General features: G+C 36.6%; 2 long non-coding RNA genes across 2 annotated transcripts in view; one reads left to right on the top strand and one right to left on the bottom strand.

Annotated features, from left to right (window-relative positions):
- The window catches only part of LOC145519861 (uncharacterized), a 34,148-nt gene extending 29,649 nt beyond the window's left edge, over positions 1-4,499 (bottom strand). The window contains exons 1-2 of the long non-coding RNA XR_014063976.1: positions 4,338-4,499; positions 554-676 (exon numbers count right to left, since the gene is read on the bottom strand). This is a non-coding gene — a long non-coding RNA (uncharacterized LOC145519861). The remainder of the gene's footprint in view (positions 1-553; positions 677-4,337) is intronic.
- LOC145519872 (uncharacterized) overlaps positions 1-20,926 on the top strand; it is a 53,561-nt gene that overhangs the window by 13,846 nt on the left and 18,789 nt on the right. The window contains exon 2 of the long non-coding RNA XR_014063991.1: positions 4,475-4,571. This is a non-coding gene — a long non-coding RNA (uncharacterized LOC145519872). The remainder of the gene's footprint in view (positions 1-4,474; positions 4,572-20,926) is intronic.

Below are 20,926 nucleotides of genomic sequence, written 5' to 3'. Positions count from 1 at the left end.
CCAGGCGTTGTTTCTCCAGACACTTTTTACTTAAAATTTTAGCGAACTCAATACTTCTCAATACTCAAATGCATAGCCACTTAAAGCGAAAGTGTTAGTTGCTCAGTCCTGACTTTGCAGCCCCGTGAACTGTAGTCCACCAAGCTCCTCTGTCCATGGGATTCTCCAGGCAAGAATACTGCAGTGACCATTTCCTTCTCTAAGAGATTTTCCCAACCTAGGGATCAAACCTGGGTCTCCTGCAGCAGGCAGATTCTTTACCACCTGAGCCATCAGGGAAGCCTAAGCCTATTATTTATGAGGGTCTTTTGCATTGCAAAAAACTTTCTTTTCCTCACAGTCTCTCCCATGGAAAAATTTGAGATAAAAAAATTTCGTTGTATCTGGTCTTGGAGATGATGCCTGGGTTTTTATATTTTTTTCCTTTCACATAGATAAATATATACATATTTTCAAAACCTCCCAGCAATGGTCACCTCAGCTCAGTATTTTTATAGTTATTGATAGGATGTTTTTCTTTTGAAAAATTTAAATAAAACTCTCCTTATCTTACCTTCTGACTGAGTTTTAGTCATTCATACCATTCCATTCTATTAACTGAATGAATTCTCATTTTTGAGTTTCATTTGCATTTTACTAATAAGGCCAGAAGATGCTAAACTTCAGTTGCTCCTTCCTAAAAAGAAATGGGAGAAAGAGCAGCCGTGATTAGGCAGTCTGTCTGTGTATGAACATTCTTAAGAGGCATGAAGGAAATAAAACATGTTAAAAAAAAGATCAGTGATGCAACTCTAGTTTCCCATGATTTGTCTTAAAGTTGACACTTACTCAAATGACTCAGCTTCTTTTGGAAGCTAATTTAGCACTTATTTTTATAAACTTCTTTAGTCCCTAAGGTTGTGAGTCAGAAACTTAGAATTCTCTAGAGAAATCCCCACTTCTGTTCATTCCAAAAACCCAATTAACCTGATTTAACAAAAACCTTCCCTAGCCATACACTTCTTGGAATATTCCTCGAACACATCTATTTGATGACCTCAGCAAAGTTCTCAAAACACAAACTTTCCCTAAGAATTTGTTTTTCTTTTGCTTCCACAAATAATGCTAGATCAATGCTAATAAAATCCTGGTAAAAGAGGAAGTCATTCTACTTCTTTAAATTATTTTTATCATCCATATTCTTGTTAATTCGAAACTACATAGAAATAATTTTTCTTTATACCAGTATGGATAAAATTTAATTAGCATATTACATTTTAAATCAATAATTTTCTGTGACTTTGCAGTCTTATAACCTTTCTCTCTAATATTTGAAGAATAATCTAACCTAAATTTTAATACTGTTGGATATTTTAATTTTATTTTAATATTTTGAGATTTTGATACAATGATCATTGATATCTTTGTAATCTGCTTTCCTTCTACTAGAAATAACATAAGGTTAGCCTCTAGTGATGTGATTATAGAATGGAAAGATATGAATTGAGAGAATTCTTGATACATTTGCAAAATTATTTTTCCAAAGCTTAACATTTTACCCTGCTACTGCAGTATTTGCACAGACTATTTTTTGTATATTTTCTAGAACCAGAAATGGTATCTATTCTTTACTATTTATATAAAACATTACTTTTTATTCCTATGATTGCTCATTAATTTGAATATTACCTCTATGTTTATTTATTACTTATATTTACCTTTGTATTATTCCTATCTCTTGGTATTTTGATAGTTTTCCTCTTAAATTGTATGAACTCTTAATTAACAATTTTGTCTCTGTAAATACCTTTCCAATTTGTAGTTTTCCTTCTTATTTTTGACATGCAGTTTAAATTTTCAATAAGATTTTCATTTTATCCCTGAAACATATGAATGAAATTTCACCTATGGTTTTATTTAGTTTTGTTTCATCCATATGAAAACTATGTTGTTTTCTCTAAAGTTGGGTCAGTGTTCATTTTACTTCTGCTCCCAACCCAGTGATGGTTAGAGCACTGTATGAGGCCACTCAGGTTATTTTGGGAGAATTCTCATTATTAGAAAGTTCTTTACATTTAACTTTGTATATATATGCAACCCTCATTTTTCCATGTGTAACAACAAGAATAAGTATATATGTTTGTTTTTTCATGACAGCTTTTCAGGTACTTCCAGATTGCTGTTTCTGAGTCTTTTTTGTACCAGGCCACACTTTTGTTGTTCCTTCAGCCATTTCCCATGTGTTTTGTTAAAATATTTAAGAATATATATTGCTGGAGAGAATATTTTAGGATTGTGAGATTCTCTGTGATACAGAAGGACCTTGGGTCTGCGATATATTTCTGGTATTGATTTTGCTAATTCTACAGGAACAAAGTGTTTTCTGTCATTTTAGAGGCAGAAGAGTAAGATGGTTGAGAACATTAGATTCTGAAGTTAGACAGCCCAGTTTTGTCAAGCACTACCTCTATGACCTCAGTGAGGTCACTGAAACTCTCTAAGCCTTGGTTTCCATGTCTGTAAAATGAGGAACTTAAAAATACCTAATATTGTTCTGAGAATTAATGAGGCAATACATATGAAGAATTTAATGTAGTTATGAATGCATAGTAGGTATCAATAATGGTGTTTGCTACTCTAATTACATTGATGATCTAAGATACACACTTTACCTTGCAGTTATAAAAAGAGAATGGCTTTAGAATTGGATACTCTGGATTCCAATTTCCTGACTTGTCGGTTGGTGATCTTGGGGAAGATATTTAAGTTGCAAATGAGTATTATATCTACCTTGTAGTGTTGATATATGATATAGTACTTATGTTTCTTGGTATTTAATAGGCACTCCATAAAACACAGTTAACATTATTATATTTGATTACTGGTCAGTTAGTTTGAGTATAGTTTGCCTACTGTTAGTGCTGTAAATGAGCATTTTTGTTAGTTTGGATAAATAAAAGACATATAATAATCCTGCTTCAATAAGATACTATAAAAATCAGTAGAAAAAAAGTATCAAAATGAATCACTGCTGCTAAAAAATAGAGTCTATTCCTTGATGAATTGGGGAAAATATGGGTTCCTTGTATGAGACAAAATTGTATAACTTACTGTATTTGATTACACAAAGCCTTGACAACTCATTTAAGATAATTCCATAAAAATAAGAGGAGGCTCATTTTTCTTGATAAGTGTATTTGAGTCAATATACTTCAACAGTTACACTGCCAGACCCGTAAGTTGTGGGGGAAACAAAAATGAGGGATGCATGGCTCTGATAAGTCATGAGCTCCTGAGTGAAGTGGCATTTCTGCAGGAACTTCCTTACTGGTCTCTCAGTTTTCACTCTTGCCTTCCATCAGAATATTCTGCAGACAGTGACACTGTGAATCTTCTTAAAATGTGATATAAATAAAATCACTACTTTGCAAACTGCCTAATATAATATGTTATTCCAGCTGGGTTTCTATTCTGATTCATTGTTATCTACCCCTTACTTGTAAGATATTTTCTTGAATATCATCACTTGTCAGGGTCCAGTTTCACGTTCAAACTAAACTGTGAAATAAACACTACTTGATATTTTATGAGGACTATATTGTAGAGAGTGAAATTTATCTCCAGATGAGAGAAGATGTTGCTGTAATCTGACTGCATGTTCTGTGCTTTCACATTCAGTGCAGGTTCCTATGAAAAAAAATGAAAACTATTTGGAAGAAGCAGTGCTCATATTTTCAAGAGTCAGAGCTGTCACTCCCATCCTTATATTTGGATTTTTCATTTTAACAAGGGCTGAGATAGCACTTTCTGCTTCTCCTGAAGTTTGGGTGGGGGTTGGGGGGTGGGTAAAGTGCAGATTATGGAAGGAATACATGATGTAATAGGTTAGCATGGCCCAGTTCTCCTCTCAATGCAGATGCACATGTTGAATGCTACCAGATGCTAAAGGGACAGTATTGATAAACTGTTAGTTGTGATGAGTTCTAGATAATGTTTAAAATGATGTGATGTATTTATTTGAGACTTTCATATTTGAAAAATTACTTGCAAATTAGCACAACCATGAGAAATTTCCAATCAAAGATAAACTGGTTTGTTCAATCCTAGTGCCCTTGTTCACATCTGTGTTATTTTCAATATAAAATTTTTCTCAACAGATCAGCTCATGTTATCTACTGTTAGAAGCTATCTACCATGTAGCTACTATTAGAAACCTTGGACATCTACATATTCCAATTTCTGTAATAGAGGCTCACACACCTAGGTAGTTTGCTCATCTGTATTCCCAGAGAGAGAATGCTGATTAGTATACACCTTTATTATTTAAATTGTTATTTATTGTTTTATTATTTACTTACCATTCTTTATTTGCCATTTTTCCTCTTACTGCTTCTGATCTAAGAACTTAACTTGTGCCTTTAAAAAATATCATTGTAGATTTTGTAAATTCAGAGTGAGGAAAAAAAATCCCAATATTAATTGAATCCTACTCTAGGTGCTTCGGGATTCTCCTTTATTGTGACTCAATCCATCACTGTCCTGGAGATAATGTTCTTGAACACTGGAGATAAAAGAACTCTCCACTTCAAAAGGTAGATTGTTCTATTTTCAAGAAATCTAATTTTTTTTTTTTTTTTTTAGTTAAGGGAAGTCATTTATTTTTTTTTAAAAGAAAAGCACTTTAAAATTCTAGGCACATTATTTAAAAATCTAACAGTGGCTTTAATGAAGACTGGTTTTAAATTTGGTTCTTTTGATTTTATTACATTTAGATGCTAGTTTAAATGTGTTGTATTCTTTTTTTTAAATTAGTTTATTTTCTATTTTTTAACTTTACAATATTGTATTTGTTTTGCCTTACATTGACATGAATCCACCATGAGTGTACATGTTTTCCCCTTCCAGAACCCCCCTTCCACCTCCCTCCCCATCCCATCCCTCCAGGTCATGGCAGTGCACCAGCCCCGAGCACCCTGTATCATGCATTGAACCTGGACTGGTGATTCGTTTCACATATGATAATTTACATGCTTCCATGCCATTCTCCCATATCATCCTGCCCTCCCCCTCTCCCATAGAGTCCATAATACTATTCTATTTATCTGTGTCTCTTTTGATGTCTCGCATACGGGGTTATCTTTACCAATTGACTAAATACCATATATATGTGTTAGTATACTGTATTCGTGTTTTTCTTTCTGGCTTACTTCACTCTGTATAATAGGCTCCAGTTTCATCCACCTCATCAGAACTGATTCGAATATATTCTTTTTAATGGCTGAGTAATAGTCCATTGGAGAAGGAAATGGCAACCCACTCCAGTATTCTTGCCTGGAGAACCCCGTGGACAGAGGAGCCTGGTGGGCTGCTGTCCATGGGGTCGCACAGAGTCGAACACGACTGAAGCTACTTAGCAATAGTCCATTGTGTATATGTACCACAGCTTCCTTATCCATTCATCTGCTGATGGGCATCTAGGCTGCTTCCATGTCCTGGTTATTATAAACAGTGCTGCGATGAACATTGGGGTACACGTGTCTCTTTCAAGTCTGGTTTCCTCAGTGTGTATGCCCAGCAGTGGGATTGCTTGGTCATATGGCAGTTCTATTTCCAGTTTTTTGAGGAATCTCCACACTGTTCTCCATAGTGGCTGTACTAGTTTGCATTCCCACCAACAGTGTAAGAAAATTCCCTTTTCTCCACACCCTCTCCAGCATTTATTGCTTGTAGTCTTTTGGATAGCAGCCATTCTGACGGGCGTGAAATGGTACGTCATTGTGGTTTTGATTTGCATTTCTCTGATAATGAGTGATGTTGAGCATCTTTTCATGTGTTTGTTAGCCATCTGTATGTCTTCTTTGGAGAAGTGTCTGTTTAGTTCTTTGGCCCACTTTTTGATTGGGTCATTTATTTTTCTGGAATTGAGCTGCAGGAGTTGCTTGTATATCTTTGAGATTAATTCTTTGTCCATTGCTTCCTTTGCTATTATTTTCTCCCATTCCAAAGGCTGTCTTTTCACCTTGCTTATAGTTTCCTTTGTTGTGCAAAAGCTTTGAAGTTTAATTAGGTCACATTTGTTTATTTTTGCTTTTATTTCCAATATTCTGGGAGGTGGGTCATAGAGGATCCTGCTGTGGTTTATATCGGAGAGTGTTTTGCCTATGTTTTCCTCTAGGAGTTTTATAGTTTCTGGTCTTACGTTTAGATCTTTAATCCACTTCGAGTTTATTTTTGTGTATGGTGTTAGAAAATGTTCTAGTTTCATTCTTTTACAAGTGGTTGACCAGTTTTCCCAGCACCACTTGTTAAAGAGATTGTCTTTTCTCCATTGTATATTCTTGCCTCCTTTGTCAAAGATAAGGTGTCCATAGGTGCATGGATTTATCTCTGGGCTTTCTATTTTGTTCCATTGATCTATATTTCTGTCCTTGTGCCAGTACCATACTGTCTTGATGACTGTGGCTTTGTAGTAGAGCCTGAAGTCAGGCAGGTTGATTCCTCCAGTTCCATTCTTCTTTCTCAAGATTGCTTTGGCTATTCGAAGTTTTTTGTATTTCCATACAAATGGTGAAATTATTTGTTCTAGTTCTCTGAAGAATCCCGTTTGGAAGCTTGATAGGGATTGCATTGAATCTATAGATTGCTTTGGGTAGTATACTCATTTTCACTATATTGATTCTTCCAATCCATGAACACGGTATATTTCTCCATCTATTTGTGTCCTCTTTGATTTCTTTCACCAGTGTTTTATAGTTTTCTATATATAGATCTTTTGTTTCTTTAGTTAGATATATTCCTAAGTATTTTATTCTTTTCGTTGCGATAGTGAATGGAATTGTTTCCTTAATTTCTCTTTCTCTTTTCTCATTGTTGGTGTGTAGGAATGCAAGGGATTTCTGTGTGTTAATTTTATATCCTGCAACTTTACTATATTCGTTAATTAGCTCTAATAATTTTCTGATGGAGTCTATGTAGGGTTTCTATAGGGTTTTCTATGTAGAGGATCATGTCATCTGCAAACAGTGAGAGTTTTACTTCTTCTTTTCCAATCTGGATTCCTTTTATTTCTTTTTCTTCTCTGATTGCTGTGGCCAAAACTATGTTGAATAGTAGTGGTGAGAGTGGGCACCCTTGTCTTGTTCCTGATTTTAGGGGAAATGCTTTCAGTTTTTCCCCATTTAGGATAACGTTTGCCATGGGTTTGTCATATATAGCTTTTATTATGTTGAGGTATGTTTCTTCTATTCCTGCTTTTTGGAGGGTTTTTTATCATAAATGGATGTTGAGTTTTGTCAAAGGATTTCTCTGCATCTATTGAAATAATCATATGGTTTTTATTTTTCAATTTGTTTATGTGGTGTATTACATTGATTGATTTGCGGATATTGAAGAATCCTTGCATCCCTAGGATAAAGCCCACTTGGTCATGATGTATGATCTTTTTAATATGTTGTTGGATTCTGTTTGCTAGGATTTTGTTAAGGATTTTTGCATCTATGTTCATCAGTGATATTGGCCTGTAGTTTTCTTTTTTTTTGTAGCATCTTTGTCAGGTTTTGGTATTAGGGTGATGGTGGCCTCATAGAAAAAAATCACTTTTTTATATGGACTCTTAAGTTCCCAGGGTGAAAATGAACTATCTGCATGATTTTATGTCTTCTGGAAGTCGCAAACTCAAACATCTTCATGGCTATGTAAGGAACCTACTTGAGTAAAACAAGCTGAGTCTAAAGCAGTATGGATGAGTGAGGACTGTAGCAAATCTCTTTAATTCTATGTGACTAAACAAAATGCATGTGATATATAATATTCCCTTTCCTACCAGTTTATCATCTTTGACTCTATCTCTACTCAGTGTTTTTTATTAGAATGTCTTCTTTACCCTGCCAAATTAAGTTTTACATATAAGTTGGTGATGGCAGTATATAGAGGACTGATTTTCCTCACAGAATAAATTGATTTCACTTTTAAAGTTTTCCGCATGATGATCTCATATATTATTTTATTTACTGTTTAGTTGTGATCAAGGAGAAGAAATGATTCTCTCAGAAATAGCCCCAGATTCCCTCCAGAAAACAGGAGGGAAAGAGTGTTGTTAAAAAATTACAAGTTTACTTTAACAAGCTTGACTTTGGATTGTTCAAGCACATGGGATCCCATCCCTGTGTGACCTATTTGTACCTTGATATCAGAAAGGTCAGCCAACTTTTAATGATGTCCTCTGAGATGTAGTTCCCGCTCAGGTGTAAATATCAAACTGTGTTTTCTATTCCGGAGGGAGATCACCAGGCTATAAAAAACAAGTAGAAAAAATGCGATGTCTTCCCAGGTCTACTGTCTTTTGGAATTACTGTGTAATACATACTTAGAGGTCATATAGAGTTGGAAATTGTTCTTTGTCCATTTTCCTCAGAGATGGGTAGGAAGTTCTTTCAACAGTCAAAAACTTGATCTACCTGATAGGGTGATGAGAAGTGTATGGATTTTGGAGTTTGTTTAATTGTGCTCTAGTACCCACCAGGTGAAACTTCCTGGCTGTGCGACTGAGGGCAATTTGTATAACTTTTTTGGACTCTACGTTTTCTATTGTATAAAATCATGTATGTCTTCAGGTTTTTATGAGGATTAAATGTATCTACAAGATCAATTCAGTACAGTTCAGTCTCTCAGTCATGTCCGACTCTTTGTAGCCCCATGGACTGTAGCATACCAGGCATCCCTGTCTATCACCAACTCCTAAAGCTTGCTCAAGCACATATCCATCAAATCTGTGATGCCATCCAACTATCTCATCTTCTGTCTTTCCCAGCATCAGAGTCTTTTCCAATGAGTCTTTTCTTTGCAACAGGTGGCCAAAGTATTAGAGTTTCAGCTTCAGCATCAGTCCTTGCAAAAACTGATTCCCTTTAGGATGGACATGTTGGATCTCCTTGCAGTCCAAGAGACTCTCAAGAGTCTGCTCCAATACCACAGTTCAAAAGCATTAATTCTTTGCCACTCAGCTTTCTTTATAGTCCAAATCTCACATCCATACATGACTACTGGATAAACCATAGCTTTGAGTATGTGGACTTTTGTTGGCAGGGTAATGTCTCTGCTTTTTAATATGCTGTCTAGGTTGGTCATAGCTTTTCTCTAAGGAGTAAGCATCTTTTAATTTCATGGCTGCAGTCAACATCTTCAGGGATTTTGGAGCCTCCCAAAATAAAGTCTGTCAGTGTTTCCATTGTTTCCCCATCTATTTGCCATGAAGATATGGGACTGGATGCCATGATCTTAGTTTAATGGATGTTGAGTATTAAGCCAACTTTTTCACTCTCCTCTTTCACTTTCATCAAGAGGCTCTTTAGTTCTTCTTTGCTTTCTGCCATAAAGGTGGTGTCATCTGCATACCTGAGGTTATTGATATTTCTCCCGGCAATCTTGATTCCAGCTTGTGCTTCATTAAACCCAGCACTTAGCATGATATACTCTGCATATAAATTAAATAAGCAGGGTGAGAATATACAGACTTGACGTACTTCTTTCCCAATTTGGAAACAGTATGTTATTCCATGTCTGTTTCTAACTGTTGCTTCTTGACGGGCATACAGATTTCTCAGGAGGCAGGTGAGGTAGTCTGGTATTCCCATTTCTTGAAGAATTTTCCACAGTGTGTTGTGATCCCACAGTCAAAGGCTTTGAGGTAGTCAATAAAGCAGAAGTAGATGTTTTTCTGGAATTCACTTGCTTTTTCAATGATCCAAAGGATGTTGGCAATTTGATCTCTGGTTCCTCTGCCTTTTCTAAATCCAACTTGAACATCTGAAAGTTCATGGTTCAAGTACTGTTGAAGCCTGGCTTAGAGAATTTTGAGCATTACTTTTTTACCATGTGAGATGAATGCATTTGTGTGGTAGTTTGAACATTTTTTGGCATTGCCTTTCTTTGAGATTGGAATGGAAACTGACCTTTTCACCTTTTCCATTGATGTGGTCACTGCTGTTTTCCAAATTTGCTGGCATATTGAGTGCAGCACTTTCACAGAATCATCTTTTAGGATTTGAAATAGCTCAGCTGGAATTCCATCACTTCTACTAGCCTTGTTCTTAGTGATGCTTCCCAAGGCCCACTTGACTTCACATTCCAGGATGTCTGGCTCTAGGTGAGTGATCACACCATCATGGTTATCTGGGTCATCAGATCTTTCTTGTATAGTTTTTCTGTGTATTCTTGCCACCTCTTCTTAATATCTTCTGCTTCTGATAGGTCCATACCATTTCTGTCCTTTATTGAGCCCATCTTTGCATTAAAGTTCCCTCGGTATCTCTAATTTTCTTGAAGGGATCTCTAATCTTTCCCATTCTAATATTTCCCTCTATTCCTTTGCACTGATCACTGAGGAAGGCTTTCTTAACTCTCCTTATTATTCTTTGGAACTCTACATTCAAATGGGTATATCTTTCCTTTTCTCCTTTGCCTTTTGCTTCTCTTCTTTTCACAGCTATTTGTAAGGCCTCCTCAGACAGCCATTTTGCCTTTTTGAATTTCTTTTTCTTGGGGATAGTTTTGATCACTACCTCCTATACAATGTTCTTCAGGCACCGCTGCTACTGCTGCTAAGTCGCTTCAGTCGTGTCCGACTCTGTGTGACCCCATAGACGGCAGCCCACTAGGCCCCCCCATCCCTGGGATTCTCCAGGCAAGAACACTGGAGTGGGTTGCCATTTCCTTCTCCAATGTTCTTCAGGCACACTGTCTATCAAATCTAATCCCTTGAAAGTATTTGTCACTTCCACTGTATAATCGTAAGGGGTTTGATTTAGGTCATACCTGAATGGTCTAGTGGTTTTCCCTACTTTCTTCAATTTATGTCTGATTTGGCAATACAGAGTTCATAATCTGAGCCATAGTCAGCTTCCAGTCTTGTTTTTGCTGACTGTATAGAGCTTCTCCATCTTTGACTGCAAAGAAAATAAACAATCTGATTTTGGTATTGACTATCTATTGATGTCCATGTGTAGAGTCTTCTCTTGTGTCGTTGGAAGAGGGTGTTTGCTATGACCAGTGCTTTCTCTTGGCAAAACTCTATTAGCCTTTGCCCTGCTTCATTCTATACTCCCAGGGCAAATTTGCCTGTTACGCCAGGTGTTTCTTGACTTCCTGCTTTTGCATTCCAGTATGCTGTAATGAAAAGGACATCTTTCTGGGGTGTTATTTCTAGAAGGCCTTGTAGGTCTTCATAGAACCATTCAACTTCAGCTTCTTCAACCTTACTGATCAGGGCATAGCCTTGGATTACTGTGATATTGAATGGTTTGCCTTGGAAACAAACAGAGATCATTCTGTCATTTTTGAGATTGCATCCAAGTACTGCATTTTAGACTCTTTTGTTGACTATCATGGCTGCGCCATTTCTTCTAAGGGATTCTTGCCCACAGTAGTAGATATAATGGTCATCTGAGTTAAATTCACCCATTCCAGTCCATTTCAGTTCACTGATTCCTAAAATGTCGATGTTCACTCTTGCCATATCCTGTTGAACCACTTCCAATTTACCTTGATTCATGGACCTAACATTCCAGGCTCTATTCAATATTGTCCTTTACAGCATCAGACTTTACTTCCATCACCACTCACATCCACAACTGGGTGTTTGTTTGCTTTAGCTCCATCTCTTCATTCTTTCTGGAGCTAGTTCTCCACTGATCTCCAGTAGCATATTGGGCACCTACCGACCTGGGGACTTCATCTTTCAGTGTCCTATCTTTTTGCCTTTTCATACTGTTCATGGGTTCTCAAGGCAAGAATACTGAAGTGGTTTGCCATTCTGTTCTCCAGTGTACCATGTTTGGTCAGAACTCTATACCATGACCAATCCATCTTGGGTGGCCCTACACGGCATGGCTCTTGGTTTCATTGAGTTAGACAAGGCAGTGGTCCATGTGATCAGATTGGTTAGTTAGAGATTAGTTAGTTAGAGGTTAGTTAGATGTAGGTTAGTTAAATTAGAGATACCAAGGGAATGTTTCTTGCAAAAACGGGCACAGTAAAGGACAGAAATGGTATGGACCCAACAGAAACAGAATGTATTAAGAAGTGGCAAGAATACCGAGAAGAACTATGCAAAAAAGATCTTGATGACCCAAATAATCACGATGGTGTGATCACTCACCTAGAGCCAGACATCCAGGAATGTGAATTCAAGTGGGCCTTAGGAAGCATCACTATGAACAAAGCTAATAGAAATAATAGAATTCCAGCTGAGCTGTTTCAATTCCTAAAAGATGATGCTGTGAAAGTGCTGCACTAAATATGCCAGCAAATTTGGAAAACAGCAGTGACCACATCAATGGAAAAGGTGAAAAGGTCAGTTTCCATTCCAATCTCAAAGAAAGGCAATGCCAAAAAATGTTCAAACTACCACACAAATGCATTCATCTCACACGGTAGCAAAGCAATGCTCAAAATTCTCTAAGCCAGGCTTCAACAGTACTTGAACTGTGAACTTCCAGATGTTCAAGCTAGATTTAGAAAAGGCAGAGGAACCAGAGATCAAATTGCCAACATCCTTTGGATCATCAAAAAAGCAAGAAAGTTCAGGAAAAACATCTACTTCTGCTTTATTGACTACACCAAAGCCTTTGACAGTGTGGATCACAACACACTGTGGAAAATTCTTCAAGAAATGGGAATACCAGACTACCTCACCTGCCTCCTGAGAAATCTATATGCAGGTCAAGAAGCAACAGTTAGAACTGGACATGGAACAACAGACTGATTCCAAATCAGGAAAGGAGTACATCAAGGCTGTCTATTGTCATTCTGCTTATTTAACTTATATGCAGAGTACATCATGAGAAATGTTGGACTGGATGAAGCACAAGCTGGAATCAAGATTGTCAGGAGAAATATCAATAACCTCAGATATGTAGATGACACCACCCTTATGGTAGAAAGCAAAGAAGATCTAAAGAGCCTCTTGATAAAAGTGAAAGAGGAGAGTGAAAAAATTGGCTTAAAGCTCAACATTCAGAAAACTAAGATCATGGCATCTGATTCCATCACTTCATGGCAAATAGATGGGCAAACAGTGGAAACAGTGACAGACTTTATTTTTGGGGGCTCCAAAATCACTACAGTTCATGACTGCAGCCATCAAATTTAAGATGCTTGCTCCTTGGAAGGAAAGTTATGGCCAATATAGACAGCTTATTAAAAAGCAGAGACATTACTTTGCCAACAAATGTCCGTCTAGTCAAAGCTATGGTAGTCAAGTATTGATGTGAGAGTTGCACTATAAAGAAAGCTGAGAACTGAAGAATTGATGTTTCTGAACTGTGGTGTTGGAGAAGACTCTTGAGAGTCCCTTGGACAGCAAGGAGACCCAACCAGTTCATCCTAAAGGAAATCAGTCCTGAATATTCAATGAAAGGACTGATGCTGAATCTGAAATTCCAATACTTTGGCCACGTGATGGGAAGAACTGGCTCATTGGAAAAGACCCTGATGCTGGGAAAGATTGAAGGAGGGAGGAGAAGGGGAGGACAGAAGATGAGATGGTTGGATGGCATCACTGACTGAATGGACATGAGTCTGAGTAAACTCTGGGAGTTGGTGATGGGCAGGGAGGCCTGGCGTACTGCAGTCCATGGGGTCACAAATAGTCAGACACAACTGAGCGATTGAACTGAACTGACCCCAGGAACATGGAATATCTCTCCATCTGTTTATGTAGTTTTTGATTTCTTTCATCAGTGTCTTATAGTTTTCTGCACATAATTCTTTTGTATCCTTTTGTAAGTTTATTCCTATCTATTATTTTTGTGCAATTGTGAATGGGGTTGATTCCTTAGTTTCTCTTTCCGATTTTTCATTGTTAGTATACAGTAATACAAGTGATTTCTGTGTATTGATTTTGTATCCTGCAGCTTTGCTAAATTCACTGAGTATCTCTAGTAATTTTCTGATACTATCTTCAGGATTTTCTATGTACAGTATCACGTCATCTTCAAGCAGTGAGAGCTTTACTTCTTCTTTTCCAAACTGGATTTCTTTAATTTCTTCTTCTTCTCTGATTTCTGTAGCTAGGACTTCCAGAACTATGTTGAATAATAGTGGTGAAAGTGGACACCCTTGTCTTGTTCCTGATCTTAGGGGGAATGCTTTCAGTTTCTCACCATTGAGAATGTTTGCTGTAGGCTTATCATATATGGCCTTTACTATGTTGAGGTAGGTTCCTTCTATGCCCAGTTTTTTGAAGAGTTTTAATCATAAATGGGTGCTGAATTTTGTCAAAGGCTTTTCCTGCATCTATTGAGATGATCATATGTTTTTTATCTTTCAGTTTGTTAATATGGTCTATCACATTGATTGATTTGCAAATATTGAAGAATCCTTGCAATCCTGGAATAAACCCAACTTGGTCATGGCGTATGAGCTTTTTGATGTGTTGCTGAATTCTGTTTGCTAAAATTTTGTTCAGGATTTTTGCATCTATGTTCATCAGTGATATTGGCCTGTGGTTTTCTTTTTTTGTGTTGTCTTTGTTGGGTTTTGTTATCAGGGTGATGGTGGCCTTGTAGAATGAATTTGGAAGTGTTCCTGCCTCTGCAATTTTTTGAGAGAGTTTTAGAAGGATAGGCATTCAGTTCAGTTCAGTTCAGTCGCTCAGTCGTGTCCGACTCTTTGTGACCCCATGAATTGCAGCACGCCAGGCCTCTCTGTCCATCACCAACTCCTGGAGTCTACCCAAACCCATGTCCATCGAGTCGGTGATGCCATCCAACCATCTCATCCTCTGTCGTCCCCTTCTCCTCCCGCCCCCAATCCTACCCAGCATCAGGGTCTTTTCCAATGAGTCAACCCTTCGCATGAGGTGGCCAAAGTATTGGAGTTTCAGCTTCAACATCAGCATTAGCTCTTCTCTAATTGTTGGATAGAATTCTCCTGTGAAGCCATCTGGTTCTGGGGTTTTGTTTTATGGGAGATTTTTGATCACAGCTTCAATTTCAGTGCTTGTAATTGAGTTGTTCATAATCTCTATTTCTTCCTGGTTCACTCTTGGAAGATTGAACTTTTCTAAGAACCTATCCATTTCTTCCAGGTTATCCATTTTATTTCCATATAGTTGCTCATAATAGTCTTATAACCCTGTGTATTTCTGTATTGTCTGTTGTAACCTCTCCTTTTTCATTTCTAATTTTGTTGATTTGATTCTTCTCTCTTTTTTTTCTTGATGAGTCTGGCTAAAGCTTTGTCAATTTTGTTTATCTTCTCAAAGGACCAGGTTTTATTTTTATTAATCTTGACTATTGTTTCTTTCATTTCTTTTTCATTTATTTCTACTCAGATCTTCATGATTTCTTTCTTTCTACTAATTTCAGGGTTTTTTGTTTTTCTTTTTCCAGTTGTTTTAGGTGTAAAGTTAGGCTGTCTATTCGATGTTTTTCTTGTTTCTTGAGGTAGGATTGTATTGCTATAAACTTCGCTCTTGGGACTGCTTTTGCTGCATCCCATAGGTTTTGAGTTGTCGTGTTTTCATTGTCATTTGTTTCTAGAAATTTTTTCATTTCCCTTTTGATTTATTCAGTAACCTGTTGGTTATTTAGAAACATTTTCTTAATCTCCATGTGTTTTTGTTTCTTATTTATTTATTTTTTCTTGTAATTGATATCTAGCCTCATAGCATTGTTGTCAGAGAAGATGCTTGATATGATTTCAGTTTTTCTTAAATTTATTGAGATTTGATGTGTGACACAAGATGTGCTCTATCCTGGAGAATGTTCCATGTGCACTTGAGAAAAAGGTTTATTCTTCTGCATTTGGATGGAATGTCCTGAAGATATCAATGAGATCCATCTCCATCTAATGTATCATTTAAGACTTGTATTTCCTTATTAATTTTCTGTTTTGATGACCTGTCCATTGTGTTGAGTGGGCTGTTAAAGTCTCCTATTATTATTGTGTTATTTTAATTTCCCCTTTTATGTCTTTTAGTGTTTGTCTTGTGTATTGAGGTGCTCCTATGTTGGGTGCATAGATATTTACAATTGTTATGTCTTCCTCTTGGACTGATCCCTTGATCATTAATTTTGTTTCTTTCTCTGAAAGTCCTAAGTTTATCCCTTCTCACATGTATTTTAGTATTTGGTGAACTACTCAATGTTTTCCTTTCATATGGACATATGATAATTATTGTATGTCATTTTAGAGCATACTGAAGAGGTTTTTATAATCTACATTTTAGACACAAGTAACGAACTATAGAGGAAATACAAATGTCTTTCCCCATACCTGTTATTTAGTTATGTATGGAAGTGACAGTCTAACCAAATCTATTGCTTATGACCCATCTGATTTACTATATTTCTCAAGCACAGAATTGCATATATTATTGTTTTTAAATATACCTCAAGACAAAATAAAGACTTAGCAGGACTGCTTATCTACCAAAAGTAAAAGCTGAGTGATAGATTCAAACCTCTGAGGAGGTAGCACTGGTAGGCTACTGGTCTTTGGCGTATAAAAAACAGGAAATAAAAACTGAAATCAATACTGCCAGCAGCTAAGTATTTGCCATTGTCATAGTTAAGAACCATAGCTCGAGTGATGCTGGCATGAGCAAGAAGTTAATAAGGAAGGTCAAGTCCCTTATCATCATCCAACTTTCCATTCTTTCTCTAGCAGCCCTTAAGGAAGAATTTAACAAAAGCTAGCTAGCAAGAAAAAAGTATGGTTTTCAGTGTCTCAACCCTATCTCACAATGAAAAGTGGACTCAAAGCTAAGAGACAATAATTTATAACATCAGAATTACTCCATAAAAAATAAGAAAGACAATCTTGTTACTCAAAACTTTGTGACCTATTAAAACATACAGAGCGTTAACAATACAAAATCACCAATGTTTATCGGACATTTAGGACATCCTGCTGCTGCTGCTGCTGCTGCTAAGTTGCTTCAGTTATGTCCGACTCTGTGTGACGCCATAGACGGCAGCCCACCAGGCTCCTCCATCCCTGGGATTCTCCAAGCAAGAATACTGGAGTGGATTGCCATTTCCTTCTCCAATGCATGCATTCATGCTAAGTTGTTTCAGTCGTGTCTGACTCCGTGCAACCCCATGGACAGCAGCCCACCAGGCTCCTTCGTCCACGGGATTCTCCAGGCAAGAATACTGGAGTGGGTTGCCATTGCCTTCTCCATTAGGACATCCTAGGTACTATTTAATGCTGAGCGTAGATGAACTTATTTAATCATATGAAGAGGAGAAGGCAATGGCAACCCACTCCAGTACTCTTGCATGGAAAATCCCATGGACGGAGGAGCCTGGTAGGCTGCAGTCCATGGAGTCGCGAAGAGTCGGACATGACTGAGTGACTTCACTTACACTTTTCACTTTCATGCATTGGAGAAGGAAATGGCAACCCACTCCAGTGTTCTTGCCTGGAGAATCCCAGGGACGGGGGAGCCTGGTGGCTGCCGTCTATGGGGTTGCACAGAGTCGGACACGACTGAAGTGACTTAGCAGCAGGAGCAGCAGCAATCATATGAAGAAATAATAATTACTTGTTAGGAAGAAAGTAAGATACTAAGGGCTTACATTTGCAATTTAGATGTTATAGTCTTTTGGCCTTCACTGGTGGCTCAGTGGTAAAGAATCACCTGCCAAAGCAGGAGACTAGACGCGGGTTTGATTCCTGGGTTGGGAAGATCCTGTAGAGAAGGAAATGGCAACCCACTTCAGTATTCTGGCCTGGGAAAGCCCATGGACAGAGGATCCTTGCAGGCTACAGCCCCTGGGGTCACAAAAAAGTTGGACACGACTTAGTGACTAAATGACAATAGTGTTTTACTTCAGACATGTCTTCTATATTTCAAGTCTCATCGACTTCTCAAAGGGCTAGAAGAAAAAAAGTGCTTTCCTCTATTGATATATCTGATTCAATTCCTTCAAGGGCAATGAGGCTTCCATTTCTCCCACTGGCACTACTCCAGTGGCTGCACTCTTCAGACAATAGAGATTATCTCAATCTGGGTCTACCCTTGTCTTATCCTCCAGTGCCCAAAACCCTGCAGCTGTCAGTTCATTGAACAATTTGATCCTCTTTTGCCACTTTTTATCCTCTTATTGACATTATTGTCAGTTCCCAGTTCTGCTTAGTTCTCCTGCCACTTAAGAGCTGTTGGTCCAATGCTGGGTGAGAAAGAAGTCCTCATTTTGACCTGGTCTCTTCTCAAAGTCCAAGAGGAATTCTCTGCTACCATATCACTTCTATTTTATTGGGATAAAAATTAGGGTGCATCACAGGGGACTCTTTCAACTAACCTCATTATGTAACAAATCCAAACAAGTTATGGTAACTAATAATAAAACCACTTTTCTACATTATGATACACATCACATCAAAATAAAAAGTAGTAACTTATGAAGGGAGTTCAAATGAAAAAATGCCAATAAGTTCACTTATAAAATGTTATATTGAGTCAGATATCTTCTTGAAGAGCTATTGCTACTTCAGATATGACAGATATACATTTCTATGTTTATATATGATGTGGTTCATTTATTTACTAAAATTATTTATTGAGCATCTGTGACATTTCATATTCTAGTCTAGGTCTTTGAGATATTGTAGGGTAATAAACAAGTTCTTACCATGTAAGAGAGTGTTATATGTTAATGGACACAAATAGTAAATAAATGAACAAATTAAAGGTAAATATATTATTATATATACATGTATAATAATATATTATTCAGAATCCATACATTTAACTAAACTAGTGACATGTAACTCATTTTTTCACAAGTAAAATTTAAAAGAAGCAAAAGATACAAAGCAAACAAAAAAGAGTTTCTGTGGTTGAAGTTACACTGGTCTGAAATGAAGGAAGACGCAGTGTCCCTTTAGTATCTTATTCACTCTTGCTCCTTCAATTTGGTTTTTATAGAATTCCAAGGGGCATAGTTTGAAAACTACCAATGCAATAAATAACAATTAATGTTAATAATTTGCAGTTTAAATAATTTTCATAACAATTATAAAATAGTAATATATATATTGATTACTTTATGCCAGATACATTTGTAAATTCTTGTATTCATAGCAATTCAAGGAAGTAAGGACTATTATCATATAACATATGTGTTATCCTTCCTTAAATATTTGGTAAATGTCACCAGTAATCATGATATCAGTAAAGAAAATCAAAAGCAACTATTTCAATATATGCAAGGAGTAAATTTGGAGAAGATCATTAATAATAATTTTTATATGAAATGTTTGAAGTTCACAAAGAGGAGATAATTTCCTTATCTTGAAAGGAAACTGTATTCCAAAAGTCTATAGGAAAGTACTATTCACTAATAATTCATACAGTTTCTATATTCTCATTAAGATTGGTATTAACATAAGGATGCCTACTCTCACAGCTAATATTTGATATCAGCTTGGTAGTCCTGGTCAAAATCTTAACACCAGAAAAAGGCAGAAGTGAAAAAAAAGAGATTAAAAAATTTTTAAGACCTGATTTAAAAAATGAGTAAGAAGTTTGGATATAAGTGGAAAAATAGTTCTCTTTACATTAGCAATAAATAATTAGCAGATGTAATAGAAATAAATATAATAAAAGTAACAAATTATAAAATATCTGAGTTTTATCCTAACAAAGCATGTACAGGACCTTTATAGAAACCATTTAAATTTAAAATAAACACCATAACAAAATATGAGTAATTCAAAAAGTAAAATATGTTAATAGATAGATAGGATAAAAACATAAGGCTGCCATTTTCCCCCAAATTAGTCTATACATTCAATTAAATGTATTAAAATTTTTAAATGAATTATTTTGAGGAATATTATTACCTGTTCTAAAATTTATAGGATGGAATAATTTTATACAACTTTCACATAGTTTTATAAAAAAAAGTAAGGGGAAATCCATATTTGAAGCACACAACAAAGCCACAGTAATTAAAATACTCTGATAATGTTTCAGGGACATTTATATAGTCCAGTAGAAAAGAAAAGAGATCTCAGATACAGACACATGTTTGTATTTGGCATCATGAAACTTTTACCCCAAAGCAATGGGGAGAGCTTAGTAGGCCATGTTAGGAAAATGTTTTCATATATGAAAAAAAATTTGATCCTTGGATCATCATTTATACAATTGGAGACGAGATAATATTAACAATTTGCATGTAAAAATATTAAATTATGTAATGAAACAATATAGAAAATCGTGGAAACTTATAATAGAGGAAAAATGTTTTAAAACATAAAATCTTTAACAGAAAATTGGTCAAAGGATACAAATCAGTGACTCACTGAAGGGTTTTCCTAAATGGCTGACATTGAGAGATTCTAACATTAAGAAAACCTGAAAAATGCTCAGTAATATTCCAAATCAGAAAAATTATCATTAAAATAGTCTTAAAATATATATTTTCTTTGGAAAGGAAATAATCAAATGTTGGCAGACATGTGGGGAGGTAGAATTCTGATGGGACTGTACATTATATGGGCTTCCCTAGTGGCTCAGATGGTAAAGAATCTGCCTGCATGCAGGAGACCCAGGTTTGATCCCTGGGTCAGGAAGATTCCCTGGAGAAGGAAATAGCAAGCCACCCCAATATTCTTGCCTGGAAAATCCCATGAACAGAGGAGCCTGGCAGGCTACAGTCCATGGGGTCACACAGTGTCAGACATGACTGAAGCGACATAGCCTACATGCAGGTACATTGATAAACTGGAAAACTCTCTGGCTATATTAAAATTGGGCAGGACCCAATGATCCAGTCCTGGGACGATGTCTCAGATCTAAGTTCTTGACCAGGACTTTAAGGGGATAAGCATGAGGATGTTCATCCTTGTGTTGTTTGTAGCAAAAGCAGTTTGACAGGAACTTTGGCATCCATCATCAGAGGAATGGTTCTGTTAATATCACATGTGAGTATTC

Source organism: Giraffa tippelskirchi, chromosome 1, assembly GCF_054371585.1.
Source record: "Giraffa tippelskirchi isolate mGirTip1 chromosome 1, T2T-mGirTip1v1.2.pri, whole genome shotgun sequence".
In the NCBI taxonomy this organism is placed as follows: Eukaryota; Metazoa; Chordata; class Mammalia; order Artiodactyla; family Giraffidae; genus Giraffa; species Giraffa tippelskirchi.
This window is presented reverse-complemented; position numbering and strand designations above follow the sequence as displayed.